A 22,274-nucleotide genomic window follows, 5' to 3' on the forward strand; every position below is an offset into this window, starting at 1 on the left:
GTCTAAAATAATTGTAGTGTATTCAGAATTCAGAAGGACGGACGCTTTAAGGACGGAAAACACGAATCGTGGAGGATCCATAACAAGGTACTGTAGGCAGAATCACACACATTTGTTGAGGCATTTATATATACTTTAGACACTGCCTCTGTGGGAAGAAATATATGTGACATGGACTACGTACATGTAACAGTTGATGTAATCGGTATGTTTCCTTCCTTTATAGGAGAAACAGATATTGGCTTTGATCTGATTGTGTGTGTGTGTGTGTGTGTGTGTGTGTGTGTGTGTGTGTACGTACGTATCTTGTACGTATCGTGAGTGCGTGAGTTTCAGAGAGTTTCAGAGAGAGAGACAGACAGACAGACAGACAGACAGACAGAGATTGGTGCACTAATCCGGAGTCATGGTGCTAGCCCACTGATTTACCATGACACAGTCTTCACAGTTTTTACTCCGAGCTGACCAGTCATTGTGTATTGCCCAGCGCCAGACAGGGTAACAGATTAAGATTCTTTTTATTTCTCAACAGACCACCGATAGTTGTACAAGAGCATATATACAGTACAGAAATAAATATAATATGTACATCAAGAACGCTATGTGCATTTAGAGCATTCAAAGTGGTCAATACAAATAATACATATTTTGATAGACGTTTAAGCTTGTTTAGGTTAGTTGTTGAAAATAGGCTTTTTAACGAAAAGACATGTGTTTATGTGTGTTTAGTGTGTTAGATATGTTAACCGTTAGTTTCCATTTTCGACAGTATAATGAGAGTGAGTTTAAAGTTTGTAGAGATCCAGGGTCGGTACTAAATAGAGTTGAGGTGAGGTGAAATGGGGTATATCGTCGCGTCCAAGATTATTGCACTTATATAGCGACGTGCATGCACGTGTGTGTGTGTGTGTGTGTGTGTGTGTGTGTGTGTGTGTGTGTGTGTGTGTGTGTGTGTGTGTGTGTTTGTGTGTGTGTGTGTGTGTGTGTGTGGCTGCTTGTACTAGTCCGGACTGATGCCGATTTAAAGTGCTAGCTCAGTGAGATACCATGCCACAGTTTAACATGAATATCCCACTCAGACACACTATACTGACTCCGAGCCGACCAGTCCTTGTTTTAGCCCCTTAATGCCGAGCGCAAGACAGGGTAACAACAAGTAACATTTTTTAACTTCTTTTGGTTTGACGCGGGCGGGGATCGCACCCCGGACCTTCCGCTCTCCGGGCGGACGCTCTGCCACTAGACCGCGGAGGCGGTCTCAGTACTAAATAGAACTATGTCATCAACGTACAGCAGTAACGGGAGCTGTACACAGAGAGTAAATGTTTCTTCTGAGGGGCGTTACGTTGATACCTTGACAACAGTTTTCTATCAACCACGGCTCGAGGTCTAGCAACAGGTACCACCCTTCAAGGCCTTTCGGTATAACAGGTATGAGCCACTTATCTTCCGGGACATTTACATCATGGGTAGATGCAATCAATGTAAAACACATTGTCAATGACATTTTAAGAAATTCCAGAGAAAACTAACGACACGAACTACCCGTTAAAGTCAAAACATTGAAAATGAAGTCAGTCATGAATACCTGTGAAGATTATTTCGCTCTAGTTTTATCTCTTAAATGAAACAGGAATTATTATTAGCTTTTAAAGGTTATATTTGATCGGGCCATCCAGATTAGATTAGGACCAGGCATTCCAGATCCATTTCATATGTTTCAATGTGGTGACGAAGGCTATCCATAGATGTCACACACCAGGACAGATAATTGTTTTATTTCATATAAATGACCTTTAAATAGAGAATAGTACTCCAGGTATAATGCAAATAGTCATCAAAAATTGTTCGCGACAATGCTTGTCGTAGGAGGCGAATAACGAGATCGGGTGGTCATGTTCGCTGACTTGGTTGATGCATGTCATTGATCCCAATATTGTGGGTCGATGCTCATGATATCAATCACTGGATTGTCTGGTCCAGACTCGATTGTTTACAGACCGCCGTCATATAGCTGGAATATTGCTGAGTGCGGCGTTAAACAACAAACCAACCAACTAACCAAACAAATAACCTGCTTAAAAACCAGACAATAGCCAAAGGTGCTTGGAAGCAGCCAATCGCCTGTCTGTTTTATCAACTGAATTGCATTCAGTCATTCTCGGAAGCCGTAGTTTATATTTGAAAAGTGAGAAATTACGGGAAATAAAATAGTTTCTAGATAATTCATTACAGGCAGTGCATTTTTTTATTGATGAATATTATTCGAGACTATCGATTATGGCTGTTCATTATCGATTGTCGCTTATGTAAAGCGTATGCGATCATTTTTTTATTTGTATCGTTCATAGGAACACCACCACTACTACTGTATAATATAATGTACCCCGATTTGCCGGGTTTTAGAGAGAATTGGCTCTTGTATAAACGGCTTCAAATTTCAGTGAAAATGGCACAAAGAAAATGATCCAATTTATCAATTGTTATTTTGTTTGGAGGTTTTCAATTATAATAATTGAGGCAGTAGTGTCATCAAGGGGCTCACACAGCGGACGGACGGGTAGCCTAGTGGTTAAAGCGTTCGCTCGTCACGCCGAAGACCTGGGTTCGATTTCCGACATGGGTACAATGTGTGAAACCAATTTCTGGTGTCCCCCGCCGTGGTATTGCTGGAATATTGCTAAACGCGGCGACCAAGACAGATCAATCGGACTCGGTCTGAATCTCACTGTCTTGAAAAACATCATATGAGTGTTTCAGATTCCAAGACAGATCAATCGGACTCGGTCTGAATCTCACTGTCTTGAAAAACATCATATGAATGTTTCAGATTCCAAGACAGATCAATCGGACTCGGTCTGAATCTCACTGTCTTGAAAAACATCATATGAATGTTTCAGATTCCAAGACAGATCAATCGGACTCGGTCTGAATCTCACTGTATTGCAAAGCATCATATGGATGTTTCAGATTCCAAGACAGATCGATATATTTACACGCCAATTTTGTATTTTCAGTTTTTAAGGATGAATACGTACAACTAAATACAGCTGCAATTATCACACTCACTAAGGTAGTTATATGATGCGATTCCAACTTTGCAGGCACAATGGCTATACAGTTATTCATGTCAGTCGCCCTGTCTGATGTTCTTGACACCAGTCTGACACCAGCCATGACAAGCACTTTGTTCAACTGTGTGATACAGTGTTACTCAAGCACTGGATGTTCCTCCATCTTCTACAACAAAGCGACTCACCAATGTGCAGTGTCATCGCACGTGTATCGAGAAGGGGACAGTGTCTTAGCATCTTCAACGGGAATGAAGTTGTACACTTGGAATCAAGGTAGGAGTTGAAGTGTTTCCTGTCATGTAAGTACTGATATGCTACTTATGTAAAGATGCCGAAATATTGCCGATGGGACATTCAAGTACAGTTGCCAAAATCCATGCTGACCTTCAATCCTGTGATAAGTAGATTTTTATCCCCCGCCTGAGGACTAAGGACTTAGGTTCTTTGAGGGTAGGGTTCGTTTCCGGAGCATAACTAATAAACCGTTCAATATTTTTTCATCAAACTTTGCAGGTCTGTCAGGTACATGCTGAACTGGTGCCTTTTGCTATTTAGACATTTTAGAAATTTTTATTTTTTACGTTTCCATGGCAGCAAGATCGACTAAGGTTCCAAACTCTTCTTTTTTTAACAATTTCCATGACAAGTTCCACCTCGGTTATAAAAGGTTAAGGTTTGTTTAGATTTAGTTATGTCATAAATTCTGCCACAGGGGCGGGGGATAGAGCCACGTTAGTGGCAAACTCTTGTTACATTTGTTATCAAGTGTCATGATAAAAATATTGTTAGTTCTGCTACTTTTAGTTTGAAGGGGAAGCCGGTAACAGTTTTATTTGGATGTGATCCTGATAAGGTTTCCAGCACCATGGATCTAATGACCAACTAATTATATATTTTTTTATGAAAGAATATATAATAGGAGGAAAAAACTTTACTTCGTTTTAAATTGCCTCGTTTATATTTTAGTTATTTAATAAAAGTCTCTCTTTTAGCTGGATGTCCGTTATCAGCTGGCTGGATTTACCACCGTCCCTCAAATCTCTGCTACAAGCGCAGTGATTACAAGGTGGACATAACTACGGCGGAGACCGCGTGCAGAGATGCTGGAGCAAGACTTGTTGTCGTTGACACCGCCGAGAAGAACGCTCATCTCCTAACATTACATCCGACTTCAGGTGAATATGAATACTGCTCAACTAGCATACATGATAAGCATCCAGAGCTTGTTGTTTTACCACCCAGAAGATATCCACCCAGTCACCGAGCCACAACTCATAAACAGTAGTTTGCCAATACCAGCATTTTATTGTCGTGTCGCGATTTATGTTTATAGTTGTAGAAACCTTCCACTATGAGGGGAATTATTCACCGTTAAATATTAAGTTCGAATAATGCAATGCTTGTCTTTGTTATCCCCACTCAAACATGGTTTGATGCGGACATTGAAAAAGACTCTTTGCCTTTTGCAATTGTAGCAGGGCGTGGAGTCATCCCACAGATGACATCCTTACCTTGTCAGCTTGCTGACGGGGTTAACCTCTTTGGTTCTGTAGACAAGGAGTCCGACCTTGGATCAGAAGGTCCGTGGTTCGAATCCCATCACGGGACTCGGAAATTTTATGGCCGCTACATTGACGTCCAACGTGGGGCTGAACACGTTCATATTAAACTTGAGCAAAATAAGCCTCAGTACCCTACTATGTGGCCAGGGACGTGCCTTCTGTTGACGGGGGAGCATGTAGCAGGGCGTGGAGTCATCCCACAGATGACATCCTTACCTTGTCAGCTTGCTGACGGGGTTAACCTCTTTGGTCATGTGGTCCGACCTGTGATCAGAAGATCCGTGGTTCGAATCCCATCATGGGACTCGGAAATTTAATGGCCGCTCGCAAAGCATCCCTTTTCTTTATTCTTTGTTCTCCTGCCTGGTGCGTTGTTGGTCGTCCATGTGTTTGGTTGTTCGTCCGTCGTGTATTTCAGATGTTCGACATCTCCTCTGTACCTCGAAGGCCTAGAGACCGCCTCCGTGGTCTAGTGGTAGAGCGTCCGCCCGGAGAGCGGAAGGTCCGGGGTTCCATCCCCGGCCGCGTCATACAAAAAGACGTTAAAAGATTGTACTTGTTGTTACCCTGTCTGGCGCTCGGCGTTAAGGGGTTAAAGCAAGGTCTGGTCGGCTCGGAGTCAGTATACTGTGTCTGAGTGGGGTATTCATGTTAAACTGCGGCATGGTATCTCAGTGGGCTAGCACTATAAATCGGCATCAGTCCGGTCTAGTACAAGCAGCCACACACACACACGTGCATGCACGTCGCTATATAAGTGCAATAATCTTGGACGCGACGTTAAACCCAATTTCACCTCACCTCACCTCCAAGGCCTAGAACGCTGAAACGTTGCATGAGTGATCTCAGTTGTGTTATCTCTTAACCCTGGACACTGAATTTCGATCCTATTTTATACATGGCCGCCACGTCAGGAATATACGATCATCAATTTTGCACATTATGTTCTTAATATCAAGTGCTTTAGAAGTCATGACGAACATGTAGTTTAGCCATTAATGAACATTCTACATATTCAAATGCTCATCTGTTTTGTGGAGACTTCCGTTGTAAGTTTATCATGGCTTTCTCTTGTATGGTCTTTCGATGGCTATACAGGAAAAGGAGAACTAGTAAATCTTTTTTCAGCGCAGCCGAAGCTGAGAATCTTAACTCATTCGTATGCAGCTTTTTTGTACTTTTTCTCGAGAGGTTCTTACCACGATTTACTTCACCGGCCTCATACTGAGTGTCATTGAAAGGCTAAGATTTGATAGCTCTACATCACTTTTGTGTTGTAACATACACTAAAAGGCAAAAGAAACGTCATGTGGATGTATCATATAAATATCTTTATTTTCAAATGCTTATATATGACATCGGAGAAAAACAGTGTTTGACCACATGAAATTAACAGTCTGGGGAATGTTTTTGCGAATTGTGAACTTGGGGAGGCACCAGAAGACATCACAGCTGGGGGGTTCAAAATCAGTACCTGGTGTGGCCACCACGGGCGTTGACTACAGCCACACATCTCCTGTACATGGAGTGGACTAGCCTGTTTATGAAGGCCATTGGGATATGGGCCCATATCCTCGGGAACGCTGCATGCAGTTCTGCTGCAGTTGTCGACCTTGGGCGTACGTCGTTGAGTCGGCGTTGGATCTCATCCCACAAGCGTTTAATGGGATTCAAATCCGGACTGAGGGCAGGCCAAGGCATGATTTGGATGTTGTGCTGCTGGAGGAAGTCCCTGGTGACTCTGGCAGTGTGGGGACGGGCGTTGTCTTGCTGAAAGGTGTGGTTTTGATGACGGGCAAAAAAAGGCACGATATGGGGTCTGAGGATTTGGTCAATGTAGCGGAGAGCTGTGATGCCATTACCCCTGCCTGGACCAATTTTCTGAAAGACCACAGGTCCCACTCTCTGGTTCAGTCCGACTCCAACCCAAACCATGATGCTTGGGCCGCCCCACGGGTCTCGTTCCATAACCCAAGCATGAGACCCTGCCTTATTTCCCATCCACTGTTGAAACACAGTAGCGACTCTCATCAGTGAAGATAATTCTTCTCTTTTGCTGTTGACGCCAATTTTGATGCTGCCTGGCCCATTGCAGTCGGGCCTGTCGGTGACGATCTCTCAGGATGGGTACACGAGCAGGACGCTGGCACGAGATGTTGTTATAAGGGTAACGCTCTTTTTCAGGGCATTATCATTTGCAGAAGCCCGAGGTTTTCCATTAACTGCACGACGAAGGAGGGCAGTTGAAAAGACCGAGGGCTTCTGCAAATGATAATGCCCTGAAAAAGAGCGTTACCGTTATTATAGCTAAAATGGATGGAATTTGTTATCAAATAAAAAGAAACAACAACATCGGTTTTGAAACATTTACTGCAATCAATACGAATGTCACTGACCACATTTTACAAATATGGAAACGTCATAGAACAAACTAGATGACGTCACTATAATACGTGACGTCATTTTCTCTACCCTATGACGTCACCTAACAACGGGCCGTCTTCAAGCAATATGAGGGCATTATCAAGTTACAGTGGCCCGCTCATTTCTGATAACGTGCGGGCGGTCTAATGATAATTCTATCCATTTTAGCTATAATGGCAGTTAGGCGACGTCGGACTGTACGATCACTGATGGCACGCTGGTGGTTGCCAATGGTTTGCCGAGCTGTTTCAGTGGCCATTCGGAATCGGTTCTGCAGATGTTTGCGTATCATGAACCGATCTTGTCTGGGAGTAGTGAATCTAGGACGACCACTACGCGGTCGGTCGTCGGTGGTGTTGTGGCGATGTTGCAAACGATATATCGCTCTGACGTTGACATTGAATGCATTTGCAACGACTTGTGCACTTTGGCCTGCTTGCAGTCTTCCGATGGCTTGTTGTCTCTCACTTCCTGATAATCATGGCACGGCTGATGAATCGAAATAACGAAGGCCAACAGTCTTTTATACCAATACCATCCACGATATGCACGTGCATCATGTTTTTGACAAGACCTTTTCCGCAACTGAGTCCCATTGCACTTTTGTAGGCTGCGTTTGGGCAAAGCACTCCATTTTAAACTCAATTGTTAAATGGATTTTAAGGCAACAAAAAGAAGCAGTAGAACATTAAATGAGTTTATTGACCACAGAACATGTAACTGCCAGTGTCTGTTAAGTGTTATCAGTATTTTCAGAAGTGACGTTTCCTTTGCCTTTCAGTGTACATACTATATTTATATGAAATTGTATCACACGATACCATGTGTTTTCTGTATGTATCAGTTTGTCCTGTTTCGATCCTATGTACATGTACCTGTATATGTTGTTTTTTTATGTCCAGTCAAGCTGTTTTACACTACACATTAATCTGTGCTTTCAATAAAAAAAAAAGTATCTTTTCTCAACTCCATTAACGCATTCCAGCTATTTACTCCTTCGCTCCCTCGCAATACAAGTTTGTTTGTTTGTTTGTTTGTTATTTAACGCCGCTCTCAGCAATATTCCGGCTAGTTGACAGCTGTCTGTACATAATCGAGTCTTGACCAGACAATCCAGTGATTGACATCATGAGCATCGATTCACGCGATTTGGATACGATGACATGCATCAACCAAGTCAGCGAGCATGTCAACCGACCCGTTAGTCGCCTCTTATGACAAGCACAGTCGCCTTTTACGGCATACATGTATTGATTGTTGCCGATGTAACGTTAAATACTAACAACAACAATAATAATAATAATATTAATAACAAATGTAGAGATTATTATACGAGGATGTGTGTCATGCGAATGTAATAATTTCTTTATTATCCATTATTTCTTAATCCTTTTGAGCTTCCGTTTAAAAAAAATGTACTGGTCATGACTGCCGTCAAAGAAAAATACAATTGTTGAATGACGTCAACAATCTTCAGTTACGACGTCGTTTCTAGTGTCATTTCGACCTTACGTCACAGTAAGAGTCGAAAGACGTCACCAATGCAGTCCACATGACGTAAACAATACACTGGTTCTCGTGAAGTTAAATTTGCACCAGTGCACATACGATTTTTTTAACTCGGTTATTTCTTACCCCGTGTGCAATACATTTCAATTCCTTATTGCGAATTTCAGCTCATCGATCTTGGACTGGGCTTCGCAAGGTCTCTGGAACTTGGAAATGGAGCAATGGAGAAACACTTGGGCCTTTCAATGCCTGGAAAAGAGATCAACCACACAATGGCAAGGAGTGTGGAGTTTTGTCAGGGTACCTTCAAGGATGGACATCATTTGAGTGTCTAACTGATCCTAATATTAACTATATATGTGAGAAAGTGGTGAATAATGGTGTTTTCACGTCTAACGCTTAAGGTGAAAACGAAAAAGTAATGTATTTTATTTGGCGCATTAGTTCCTTGGAATGATAATAACGTGCGATCCTCAAGTAATAGCACCACTGCTTCTAATGTCAGTATATATGTGGTACATATTTCCCCCTCAACAAGAGGCAACCCATGCTTGCCGTAAATGGCGACTATGCTTGTCGTAGGAGGCAACTAACGAGATCGGGTGGTCGGGCTCGCTGACTTGGTTGTGCATGTCATCGATCCAAATTGTGCGGATCGATGCTCATGATATTAATCACTGGATTGTCTGATCCAGACTGAAAGTTTATCCAGATGTCCATCATGAGAATAGGAATTACTGTTCAATCAAATATTTAACTGTTTGTTTGTTGTTTAACGCCGCACTCAGTAATCCGGCTATATAAAGGCGGTCTCTGTATCGAATCCGGACCAGACAATCCTATGATATTATGAGCATCGATTTACGCAGATGGGATACGATTACATGCATCAAAAAAGTCAGCGAGTCTGACCACCCGACCCCGTTAGTCGTCTCTTACGATAAGCATAGTAGCCTTTTACGGCAAACATGGGTTGCTGAAGACCTATTCTAACACGGATTTTCACGGGCCTTCCGTTCGTTACAAAACGTGGTGACCATACGTATAGTTACATATCTATCTTTAGAGGTTCGGGGCAATATGTTAATAAAATAAAGAAAATGCCGTCTTTAGTTTATTGAGAAAACAATATGTGAAATGCTGGTCTCCTCATTGATAACGTCTGTATAAAATTTGGGATTAGAGATGAAGGCGAGGAGTAAGCATCAACATGGGCTCCAACTGAGCTCCCCTTCTTGCTGATCTGTTTCTTTATGCATATGAATCGGAATTACCGCTCGGATTGGCAATGTCAAAACAAATTTGGCCTGGGTATATCGAAAAACTTAAGCTTCAGGTATATCGATGATCTAATATAGTTCAATAACCACCAAATGCGTAAAAGGCGACTATGCTTGTCGTAAGAGGCGACTAACAACTTCAACACCCATATACATGATACACCATTCACCCCAAATACGTATTATATTTATATCACAAACTGGGAGCCAGTTTGGGATGATAATAGGTCAATGCTTGCCGTAAAAGGCGACTATGCTTGCCGTAAAAGGCGACTATGCTTGCCGTAAAAGGCGACTAACAGGACCGGGTGGTCAGGCCCGCTGAATTTGTTGATGCATGTCATCGTATCCCAATTGCGAAGACCGATGATGCTCATTATGTTAATCACTGGGTTGTCTTGTCCAGACTTGATTGTTTAAAGACCACCGTCATATAGCTGGAATATTGCTGAGTGCGGTGTGAAACAACAAACAAAAGCAAGGATCAGGAAGAGAAGTTTTTCCTTAAGTTTGCCATAAGTGATATCGGTAAACAAAGTTGAAAAGTCAAATGTTTTGACAGAATTTAATTTGGTTCTTTTCTGAAATTATTTGTAGTTTTTTGAGAATCCACGTGGTAGTAATTCTACTTGCCTGAAATAGTTTCTGTGAATATAACATATTCTAGGCCCTATTGGCAAAGTTTCTGCGTGACTTCGAGGCTACCCCACCGCCCCTTTTGTGTTAAAAAGTATGCGCAAGTTCACAAAACGGTTAGACGTTTAACTATTTTACGATAAAGCAACGATTCGCTCGCTGGGGTACGATGACACAGTTTTGCTTGTTGTATTACAAAGCAGTCCTCAATTTATGTACGACACTCAAGCCAATTTGTGTCGCTTGAACAACAATAATTAGGCCCCAAGTACCCATGCCGACACGGCATCCCACGAAGCCACAAACTATCAGGTTCCTTGCATGGGTTATTTGGGAAAATCTCTTCCCTCGACTTGCCATAACTACATTTATCATCCAAAACTGGCTCCCACAGGAGATATCGCTTGGATGAGTTCAATGAGAAATTGCATCACAATGCTTTGCAGACCATTGTGACGTCATTGTTACATGACGTCACAATCAAATGACATCACAAATGGTTCTGCTACTGAAGCTGTCATCAGTACTTTTTACACTTACGACACTGCTCATAACTGTCTACAAACTGAAAGCTTTTCCACTTTTATCAACTCGTGTTATTATATTTGATACCAAAAGACACTCGGATGAGATTCTCTATATAAGGAGGCACGAGTGGCCTAGTCGTCCAAGGCGCGTCGCTCGATTCGCTGTGCAGAGTTGCGTCCCTTGGGCACACCAAAAATCTATGATTGAGGGTTCGAATCCCGGTTCGCCCCGATTATGTTTCTAGATTTGTCAGCACTATACCCGTGCCCTCAAAATACGCATACTTTTTGTGTACTTTGAAACGTGAAAGGCAAACGTGTAATTTATACAGAGAGTGAGTGAGTGAGTTGCGTCCCTTGGGCACACCAGAAACCTATGATTGTGGGTTCGAATCCCGGTTCGCCCCGATTATGTTAAAACTTTCTAGATTTGTCAGCACCATACCCGTGCTCCTAGGTTTCACTGAAGTGGTAAACGTCAATACTGCTAAAAAAAAGCGGCGTTCAACCCAACTCACTCACTCACTCTCTGTATTAATTACACGTTTGCTTTTCACGTTTCAAAGTACACAAAAAGTATGCGTATTTTGAGGAAAGTGTTACGGTGTAGGTCGGTACGTATTATGTATGAAATGTATGTTGATAACAAATCGGATCAGTAGAAATGCGTTTAAAATCTTACAATGATCTTCTTTCGCAATTTCAGGGGATTCTCTCTGAACATATCTGAATGTGTGGTTTTATAATCCCAAGTGAAACATATTTCAAAGCATGACTTAAAGACCTTTTAACTTCGACATTCATTAATATTTTCATCATTTGTTTGTTAAATTCCTTAACTTCAATAAACATATTATATTTTGTTTGTTATTCCAGTTTGACGCTGTGTCATATGAGCTTGTGTTATTATATTTAGCTTGTTGTAACGTGTGTGTGTCATGTGATGATAGTCACAGCACATCCAATCAGGGCGTCATAATATAACCAACCCTATGGAGTCTTGTAGTAAACTTGAGTATGGGATGCTGCTGTGTCGGATTTCCGGGTAAGAATACCGTATTCGATGTAATAAGCGCCCAGGGGGCTCTTATAAGAATATTATTTTGGTGAAAAAAAACCCAGATAAATGTCGTGGTTTATGCTGACAGCCTGAAATGTTTATATACGACAGATATATTTTTTTCCAGAATTTAATTGCCCATAATTAAGGGTGCATATAACACACGAGTGCATATTATACGCGAATAAATAAGTCTTGTGTACATAGATCAATCGGAAGGGGTGCTAATTGGGATTGTTCACTAGCAAATATATTAGCGTGGGCGCTTATTAGAGCGGGGCGCTTATTACGTCGAATACGGTAGGTTCAAGCAACTTATGCTAGTCGTATGAGCCGACGTAATGGATCAGATGGTCAGGCTCGGATACTTGACTGATTGCGTTACATTAGCATAGAACATTGCTCCTTTTAATATCAATCGAACCGTGAAGACCCGGGTTAGAAGAGGTCTTCAGCAACTCATGCTTAGCGTAAGAGGCGACTAACGGGATCGGGTGGTCAGGCTCGCTGACCTGGTTGATCGTGTGTCATTGTACCACCATCATTGTTGAAAATATCGATCACTGGATTGACAGGTCCCGACTCGATTATTTACAGGCCACCGTTATATAGCGGAATATTACCGAGTAGTGTAGTGTTAAACAACAAAGAAACAAAACTAAGCCACGTTTCCACATTTGAATGTAGATCATATTGGAGTAATTGGACACATATTTAACGGAATAATTAATACAACCCGAGTAATCAGGGGACCTAAGTCTAAATTTATAAAGGTCACTTGCATACAAGTCCATTTACATTTTAAAAAATCTACTTTATCCTTTAAAAAGACCACAAAACAAATACAAAATGATCATTTTACAATCACTTCTTGAAACAAGAGAAATATAATACAATGAAACATGCCTCTGACAGAAAGTACATAGCTTGCAAAACTATGGGAAAAGGAACCCTCACAGATTATTTTGTATTAAAGTGTCTGATTACTATAAAAGAACTTCAGTGACCTTATACATGTTCTCACACTCACAGTTCAGTTGATAAACACGAAGACTGGTATGACAAGGACTTTAATAAAATGTTTATTTGTTATATTCATACAGATGCTAGTCCCCTTATCAGGCAAGGGTTTCATTAACAATAACTATTTCAATAAATTGTGGGTCTCTGCACTTGTTTACTTAAACAGTAAAGTCGGGTTGGGTTAGTCTATGTTAGAGACCGCCTCCGTGGTCTAGTGGTAGAGCGTCCGCCCGGGGAGCGGAAGGTCCGGTGTTCGATCCCCGACCGCGTCATACCTAAAGACGTTAAAAGATGGTACTTGTTGTTACCCTGTCTGGCGCTCCGCATTTAAGGGGCTAAAACAAGGACTGGTCGGCTAGATTAGATAGCTCTACGTCACTTTTGTGTTGTAACATATATACTATATTTATATGAAATTATGTGACACGATACTATGTGTTTTCTGTATGTATCAGTTTGCCCTGTTTCGATGTTATGCACGTGTACCTATATATGTATATATATATATATATATATTTGTCCAGTCAAGATGTTTTACACTACACATTCATCCGTGCTTTCAAAGAAAAATAAGTATCTTTTCTCAAATCCATTAACGCATTCGAGCTATTTACTCCTTTGCTCCCTTGCAATACAAGTCTGCTGTCTGGCGCTCGGCATTAAGGGGCTAAAACAAGGACTGGTCGGCTCGGGGTCAGTATACGGTGTCTGAGTGGGGTATTCATGTTAAATTGCGGCATGATATCTCAGTGAGCTAGCACTATAAATCGGCATCAGTCCGAACTAGTACAAGCAGCCACACAAACACACATACGTACATGCACGTCGCTATATAAGTGCAATAATCTTGGACGCGACGTTAAACCCCATTTCACCTCACATAGTCTATGTTAGTGTCATTGTTTCTTCTGATGGAACTCAAGCCTTAATTTCTTTGGCTTGCTCAAACTGTGCACTTTCATCCATGTTAAACATGACCCGACACCACATTTGAAGTCAACTTACAATTTACAAGTGACAGTTCTTTTGACAAACGGTTACAAAAGACTCGCCTGTGTTGGGCGTTGTGCTTTCCGATCACAAACCAGTTTACATATAGGATGATTTTCAAAAGAAATCTCTCAATGGAATTGTACTTTGTTATTGCTTTAGAAACATTACTGTTTTGTCACATCTCAACACATGGACGTCCGAATGTCATATCGATCTATCAATACATAAAGGTCTGACAAGCCTGAAAGCTCCAGTGACATGGGAGTGTTTCTGCACACACAGATTAATTGATTTATACGTATTTCGCTTTCATGTTTAAGCTCTGTCATGTCTTCCAGCAGGAAGGTAAATATCCCCAAAGTGAAACTGCTTTCACCTTAACGAACAAAGGTCTTTGGAAAAGCGTTTTGTAAACCATACGTGAATCACATTTACACATTGATTGTTAAGAATGCTATTATATATGCAGACAATGACGCGCGTGTGATGCATTAAATATGTGGTCAATATACGTATGTATTATAGATGCACGTGAAGGCTTTGCTGTTTACAGTCGTACTCGGTGGCATTCCAAGCTGATAGGATCCGTGAAGATTCCGGGGTAGAATAGGTCTTCAGCAACCCATGCTTGCCGTAAAAGGTGACTATGCTTGTCATAAAAGGCGACTTACGGGATCGGGTGGTCAGGCTCGCTGACTTGGTTGATGCATGTCATCGATCCCAATTGCGTGGATCGATGCTCATGATGTTAATCACTGGATTATCTGGTCCAGACTCGATTATTTACAGACCGCTGGAATATAGCTGGAATATTGCTGAGTGCGGCGTTAAACAACAAACCAACCAACCAAATCCAAGTTGATAGTGAAGCAATGACCCATGCTTTCCAAGTGCGAGGACTCCAAGCCTGACCTGGCTATCTGATCTATCTGGCCGCCTCTTATGGCCTGCATATGTTGCTGGGGACTATGCTAGAATGCCCACGGGGGATGTTTTTGTAGGGTTGCATTCCCGGTAAGAGCAAGTCACCCGTTCCCCATGCCTCTCCACAGAAGCCACCCGTGAAGATCCGGGGTAGCATAGGTCTTCAGCAACCCATGCTTGCAGTAAAAGGCGACTATGCTTGTCGTAAGAGGCGACTAACGGGATCGGGTGGTCAGGCTCGTTGACTTGGTTGATGCATGTCATCGATCTCAATTGCGTGGATCGATGCTCATGATGTCAATCACTGGATTGCCTGGTCCAGACTTGATTATTTACAGACCGCCGTCATATAGACTCCATGTCCCTTATTGGCCACCGTAGAAAATGTCAAAAACTAAAATGAAACCACAGAAAACTATTTCCACCGCGGTGATAATATTCCCACCGTGGTGTAAATATTTTTTCACCGCGGTGGAAATTGTTTTCATTTTAGTTTTTGACATTTTCGCTTTTGTTGTTGACATTTTCATTTTAGTTTTTGACATTTTCGGTTTTGTTTTTTGACATTTTCATTTTAGTTTTTGACATTTTCGTTTCACCTTTCAGCGATTCAATATGTTCTTTACACATGATTTATCACATATTTGTAAGACAACGATAAAAGTAAGTGAAATATCAAAATATGGAAAAACAGACTCCATGTCTCTTATGTGCCACCGTACCGGAGCCCATGAGTTATACATCTACAAACAAAACTGATAAGGCCGTTATGTAAATCAAAGTACAACATACTGATAAACACCCTTAATGTTGCACATATAGATTATTACTTGAGTACATTTTCGTTCAGAGACATTAAGAATGCGATGTCATGCATATAAGTATTTACATATTCACAATCTACTGATGCAACGTTTTAAGCCTTTCGAATAAATCAAAGATATACGTTAGAAAACACATTTTAGAAACTACAGTCCAACAGTACAGCGCCTCAAGCTATTCGTCTCAGATTCAACCGAGCAGTTTCAAGGTAAAACTTTGCTCTGCATGAGTAATTATAACTCGTTATTGGCAAATGTAAAATGACTTTATAGTTTGCGAAGAATAGAAAGGGAATCACTTTTGTCAAATACATTCTTAGCTCACCTGTTCTGAAACTTATTGAGCGTGTGTCGTCGCAAATAGTCCGTCGTTGTCCATAAACATTTTACCCGTTCGACATCTCTCATAAATGGATTCAGTTAAAACTTGATGTGGTTGTTGTTTACATTTGTTCCAGACATTCAAACTTCAAATATTGGATATCCCCGCCAGGTAGCCATCTTTGATTTAAATAAAACCAAAGTTCAAAAATATTATTCTCCAAAACTAAGGGGACCCAAAGCCTGAAACATACTAAAAGAGTGCACGATGGTAGCCATGGGTAGTTCCAAGTTCCGATCATCCCCTCAGAATACACCCGACCACCAATGATGACGACCTAAATCGTTCAAGGGGTAAGAATCTGATTTTTCAATATGACCTTCAAAAAAACATCGAAAAAAAACTATTTATTGCAAATACAAAGTCATTTTACTCAAACTTCATAATCTTATTCCCACCAAAGGTGACCCAATTCGTTCAGGAGGTTGGAATCATATTTTCAATATGGCCGCATCAAAGCTTTTTAATGGCCCTTGTCGGTGATTTTGGTTCCAAATGTAAATAGAAATTGAAATTATGTTTATGTTTAGTTGGGATTATCCCCGTAGCCCCCGTCCGACTGGCCCACTGTTGTTACATGGTCGGACATGGGTACAATGTGTGAAGCCCATTTCTGGTGTCCCCCGCCGCGATATTGCTGGAATATTGGTCAAAGCGGCGTAAAACCTCACTCACTCACTCACTCACTCACCCACAAGATAGACATTATTGAGTATTATAGCTAAAATGAATAGAATTATCATTAAACCGCCCGCACGTTATCAGAAATGAGCGGGCCACTGTAACTTGATAATGCCCTCATATTGCTTGACGACGGGCCATTATCAAGCCCGTTGTTAGGTGACGTCATAGGGTAGAGAAAATGACGTCACGTATTATAGTTTGTTCTATGACGTTTCCATATTTGTAAAATGTGGTCAGTGACATTCGTGTTGATTGCAGTAAATGTTTCAAAACCGATGTTGTTGTTTCTTTTTATTTGATAACAAATTCCATCCATTTTAGCTATAATAACGGTAACGCTCTTTTTCAGGGCATTATCATTTGCAGAAGCCCTCGGTCTTTTCAACTGCCCTCCTTCGTGTGCAGTTAATGGAAAACCTCGGGCTTCTGCAAATGATAATGCCCTGAAAAAGAGCGTTACCCTTATACCAGTAGCTCCCCGTCAGGCTCTGCCGTTCCATGGGATCACCCACTCTGCTCGTCATATAGCTGCAACATTGGGGAGGTGAACAAAAACAATAAACAAATAAATAAAAAACACATTATTAGTACGTATATTATATGTAAATGAAAGACATATTTAATGACTACCAACTTTATTACGACTTGATATCATGAGCTGATGCGAGCATTAAACGTTCTCACAAGCCATGCCATAAAACATATGCATAATTGATTATTTGTTACCATGAACGATAACCATCAAATATTTCAAAATTCATCAAAAGATATAGACGACCTCTTTCTATGTTTTATCTGACGCCTGTCAGATCCGTTTTAAAAAGGACGACTTTATAGGTAATTCAGTTCCCCCTAAAATAACTCAGGTTTATTTGTTGGCATACCTAAAAGCATATACGCCAAGGTAAAGTAGTCACACACATTTTTCGAAAACTTTGAACATTCTAACTGTATTACTAGTGAGTGAGTGAGTTGAGTTTAACGCCGATTTAACAGAATTGCAGTTATATCACGGCGTTTCAGCCTAATGTTGGAGGAAAGCCCGAAGTGATACAGGTCTCAGACGTTTACCACTTCGGTGATACCCACGAGTACGGGTATGGTGCTGACAAACCTAGAAGCATGACTGGGGCGAACCGGGATTCGAACCAACAATCATAGGTTTCTGCCGTGCCCAAGGGACACAACTCTGCGCAGCGAATCGCGGCGCCTTAGACCACTGGTTCACCCGTACCCCCTAACTGTATTTGTAGTCAGGATAGCTATGTTATTAAAATATAGCAATACATGTTGACATAATTGGAGTAAACACATTTAAACTACTCAAATATACCTTTTCACTGTGAGGTGATTTTTATTCTATACTATAAATACAATACTATGATACAAACCAAATGTCGTGCGATGTAATGTGTAGAATGTGCTAGTCCAGGATCTTCACCTGTTGTGCACATACAAACCCCTGTGACCTAATTGTTCGACGCATGTTTATGCCAGGACACCTCTTGCCTCGCATATACTGAATTGTCCGAAACTTGCCACAACTACAATGTAAAGGAAAACAAGCAGCAGTACATGTTCCTGATACATACAAATACTTGCAGTTAGATTAACTATCAACTGAGGAAATGTTATACAGATATATACGTTTGAAATGAGAAGTAATGGGCGGGATGGGAGGGAAAAAAACGTGTTACCGGTGTGGTTGTGTGGATGAAAAGAGGATGTAGCAACTAAATTCAGCTGCAACATTGGTTACTTCCCTTTGTTTAGAGCATGTGAAGAACAATTCCTGAATAATACACTGATAAGGTGCCTTGCACTATTAAACCAGGAAGAGTAGCTTCCCTTGCACTATTAAACCAGGAGTAGTAGCTTCCCTTTGACCGTGGAACACATTAGCATGGGGAGAACGCCCCTTGAATTGGAATAATGTAAGATTACCAAAATAATGCATTTAATTAATTGATAATAAAATTAAGTATCTTTGCTGAATGTTAAAAATCATTAGGTTTTTTTTATTATGTGCAGACGGTCATCATACCTGGACTTTGCTGACTTCAAATAAACAAATATAGAAACAATAACGAAACAGAAAACTTTGCAAATGCCCTTATATTCTCTCAAACTGCATTCGGAGCTAATGACGCTGTATGCTTTCATTCATAACATTTTCAATGATACCATCAGTGTCTGCTCAAATGGTTGTGTTTGTTTGTTTGTTTGTTTGTTTGTTTTTGAACGCCACACTCAGCAATATTCCACCTATTTGACGACGGTCTTTAAATAATCCAGTGATTGACAGCATGAGCATCGATCCACACAACTGGGATCGATGACATGCATCAACCAAGTCAGTGAGCCTGACCAACCGATCGCGCCCAAGTTAGTCGCCTCTTACGCCAAGCAAGGGTTGCTGAAGACCAATTATCATCCCAAACTGGCTCCCTGTTTGTGATATAAATATAATACGTATTTGGGGTAAAGGTTGTATCATGTATATGGGTGTTGAAGATTGTTTATGATCCTGACATAGAGAACAAGTGAAAATAAACGGTTAGGGGCGGGGGATACGCTAAGCGCAGCTCTACTCAAGTACCACTGTTCTTTTCTTCTTAGATGAATATCACAAGTGCAGTTCTGAACATGGCGCTCCTGATGACGAACACCTTCGGCCCCAGGCAAGGCACGGTTCACAAATCATTGCTTGAATGTACGGCATCCTGTTACAGAAATAGTACTTGCGCCTCAATATACTATCACGAGTCTACAACATCGTGTTCATTACAAACAGACATCTACGACAGCGACAGCTACAGCTACAGCTACAGCTATGGAGAAGCATCATGGTTATATTACGCCTGGGAACCAGGTAAATGTGTACATCTGGAATCTTATAATTTTGCTTTTTGTCAATCCTAAAAGACATTTACAAGTGAAATAATGTCAGACTGGGGCACTGTGAGAACGCACAATCAACATTAACTCGAAATCAGAAAAGATTTTTGTGCTTAAGTCCATCTCCATACACATCGAATGAGATTCGAAACCGTACGGCGACATTTTATCTTTGAATATCTCATGCCCGAATACTCAGAACAACTTCACTTGACTTTTGTGGCCATTTTTGCCAAATAACGAAAAGTCGAATTTGCGTCTTTACAGTGTCTAAATCTTTTAATAGTCCTGTTTGGGGTTTAGGTTGGGAAGAGGAATGCTGGAATTCGGTTGGTCAACCACGGTGACTTGGTTGCGATCGTACCTTCGAACGTTGTCAGTATATTGCCGGGTATGGCGTTAAAAATCACATATTAATCACGCAAATTAATGAATGTACCTTGCGCCGCTATATTCAATGTATTGATTACCGTAAATAATCTGTATAAAATGGAATCTGGGTGAGGCAGTGCAGTGCTTGGTTACATTAACAACGATCCACGACGCCAGAGTTGGAAGCCAAAAACACCGAGCCTGGCCACCCAATCCAACTTAGTCCCCCACAACAAGCATTTGAGTGTATCAACTCATACGTTGGATTCTGAAATTACATGACACGGAACTGCAAGCTCCAGACGTGATTTAGGGGCTGTCGTGTAGCCTAGTGGTTAAACCGTTCGCTCGTCACGCCAAAGACCCGAGTTCGATTCCCGAGATTGGTATATTGTGTGAAGCCCATTTCTGGTGTCCCCCGCCGTGATATTGCTGGAATATTGCTAAAAGCGGCGTAAAACCATACTCACTCACTCCAGACGGATTTGCTTTCGCATTCATGACCTGGGCCCCGTTCCACAAAGTGATCTTAGCGCTAAGTCGATCGTAACTCCCATTCTTTAACACAGACTTACTATGAACACTCGTAGCGCTAAGATCGCCTTGTGGAACGGGGCCCTGACCTCTATAGTCTCATTTTCAATCTGGAACTCAATTCAGTTGAGCCATGCATGTCCCGGATCCAAATACAGATGCACACTAATTTCCACTGTCATATTAAAAACCAGGGAACGTCATTTCAAGTTTCACATTCGAGCCGTGATGGTTCCCCGTCTATGTGTTGCATGACAATGTGGTGATTCTGGGTCTAACCAACTTCATGGAACAAAACTTGAAGAGGTTACCTGGTTTGAATCGGGAGATGACTTAGTTTGCCATGGCTTTATAACCCAAATGTCTGGATATGGGATAGGCACTGGTCTGGCCGCAGAGAAATTCAAAAGAACACAGAACGAACATCGGAGCCAGGAGAAGACTTTCGACTTTCCTTGCTTGCATAAGAGTCGACTGAACCTAGGGTATTAAGAGGTGTGAGATGTAATGAGACGTGAATCTCTGCTTAATTCCTGACCCGTGAAGATCCGGGGTAGAATAGGTCTTCAGCAATCCATGCTTGCCGTAAAAGGAGACTATGCTTGTCGTAAGAGGCGGCCATCGGGATCGGGTGGTCGGGATCGCTGACTTGGTTGAGGCATGTCATCGATGTCAATGGCGTGGATCGATGCTCATGAAATCAATCACTGGATTGTCTTGTCCAGAGTCGATTATTTAGAGACTGCCGTCATGTAGCTGGAATATTGCCGAGTGCCGGATTAAAAACAAACATCCCCTGTTCACATGGACACAGGTACCTACACGAGTATTTATGCACTTAACGTATTATACTTACAGTAGCAAATTAGTCACGTGAACGCATTTACTCACGTATGTAACGTGGGCAAGAAGTATCTTTACACGAACAAAAGAGGTCATGTAAATTTAAAGCATATTTAGATATAAGTTACTTTTTCATGGTGCGCAAATTTGGCCATGTGAACGACCGACATGTTTGCTTAGCCAATGGGCTGTGTGATGGCATCTGATCTAAATATGGCGGTGTATTGCACCATGTCTAAATACAGCAACGACCCGCAGGAAGAAATGATCGATTTGTTTGTTTCAAGGAGGGCAAAACAATGAGTTGCACACGAAACTAATAAAACATGTGAACGCAAATTATCAGTACCGTTACATACATGAGTAGATTTACTCCACATGAAAATATACTCATATACCACATATATATGTATTTCTGTCCGTTGGAACAGGGTAAAAGCTTTCAAAAAATGCCCCCCCCCCCCCCCCCCCCACACACACACCTGATTATGTGTACATCCCAGTGTGATATATACTGAACCGCAAAAGAAACGTCACCCCTAACATTTCTAAAATTTAACATTACCTTGTCTGGAAAAATGAAATTTGATGATAAAAAACCAAAGCAGATGACAATAAAACCGATCACCAAAACGTATCACGGCAACGGCCATGGTAACGCGCAAATTGAAATGCACATGCGTTCCCCGATTTCTTGCCCGATAAAAATCCACCCAGGTCGGATAACA

Source organism: Haliotis rufescens, unplaced genomic scaffold (assembly GCF_023055435.1).
Source record: "Haliotis rufescens isolate VD_foot unplaced genomic scaffold, xgHalRufe1.0.p SCAF_5, whole genome shotgun sequence".
In the NCBI taxonomy this organism is placed as follows: Eukaryota; Metazoa; Mollusca; class Gastropoda; order Lepetellida; family Haliotidae; genus Haliotis; species Haliotis rufescens.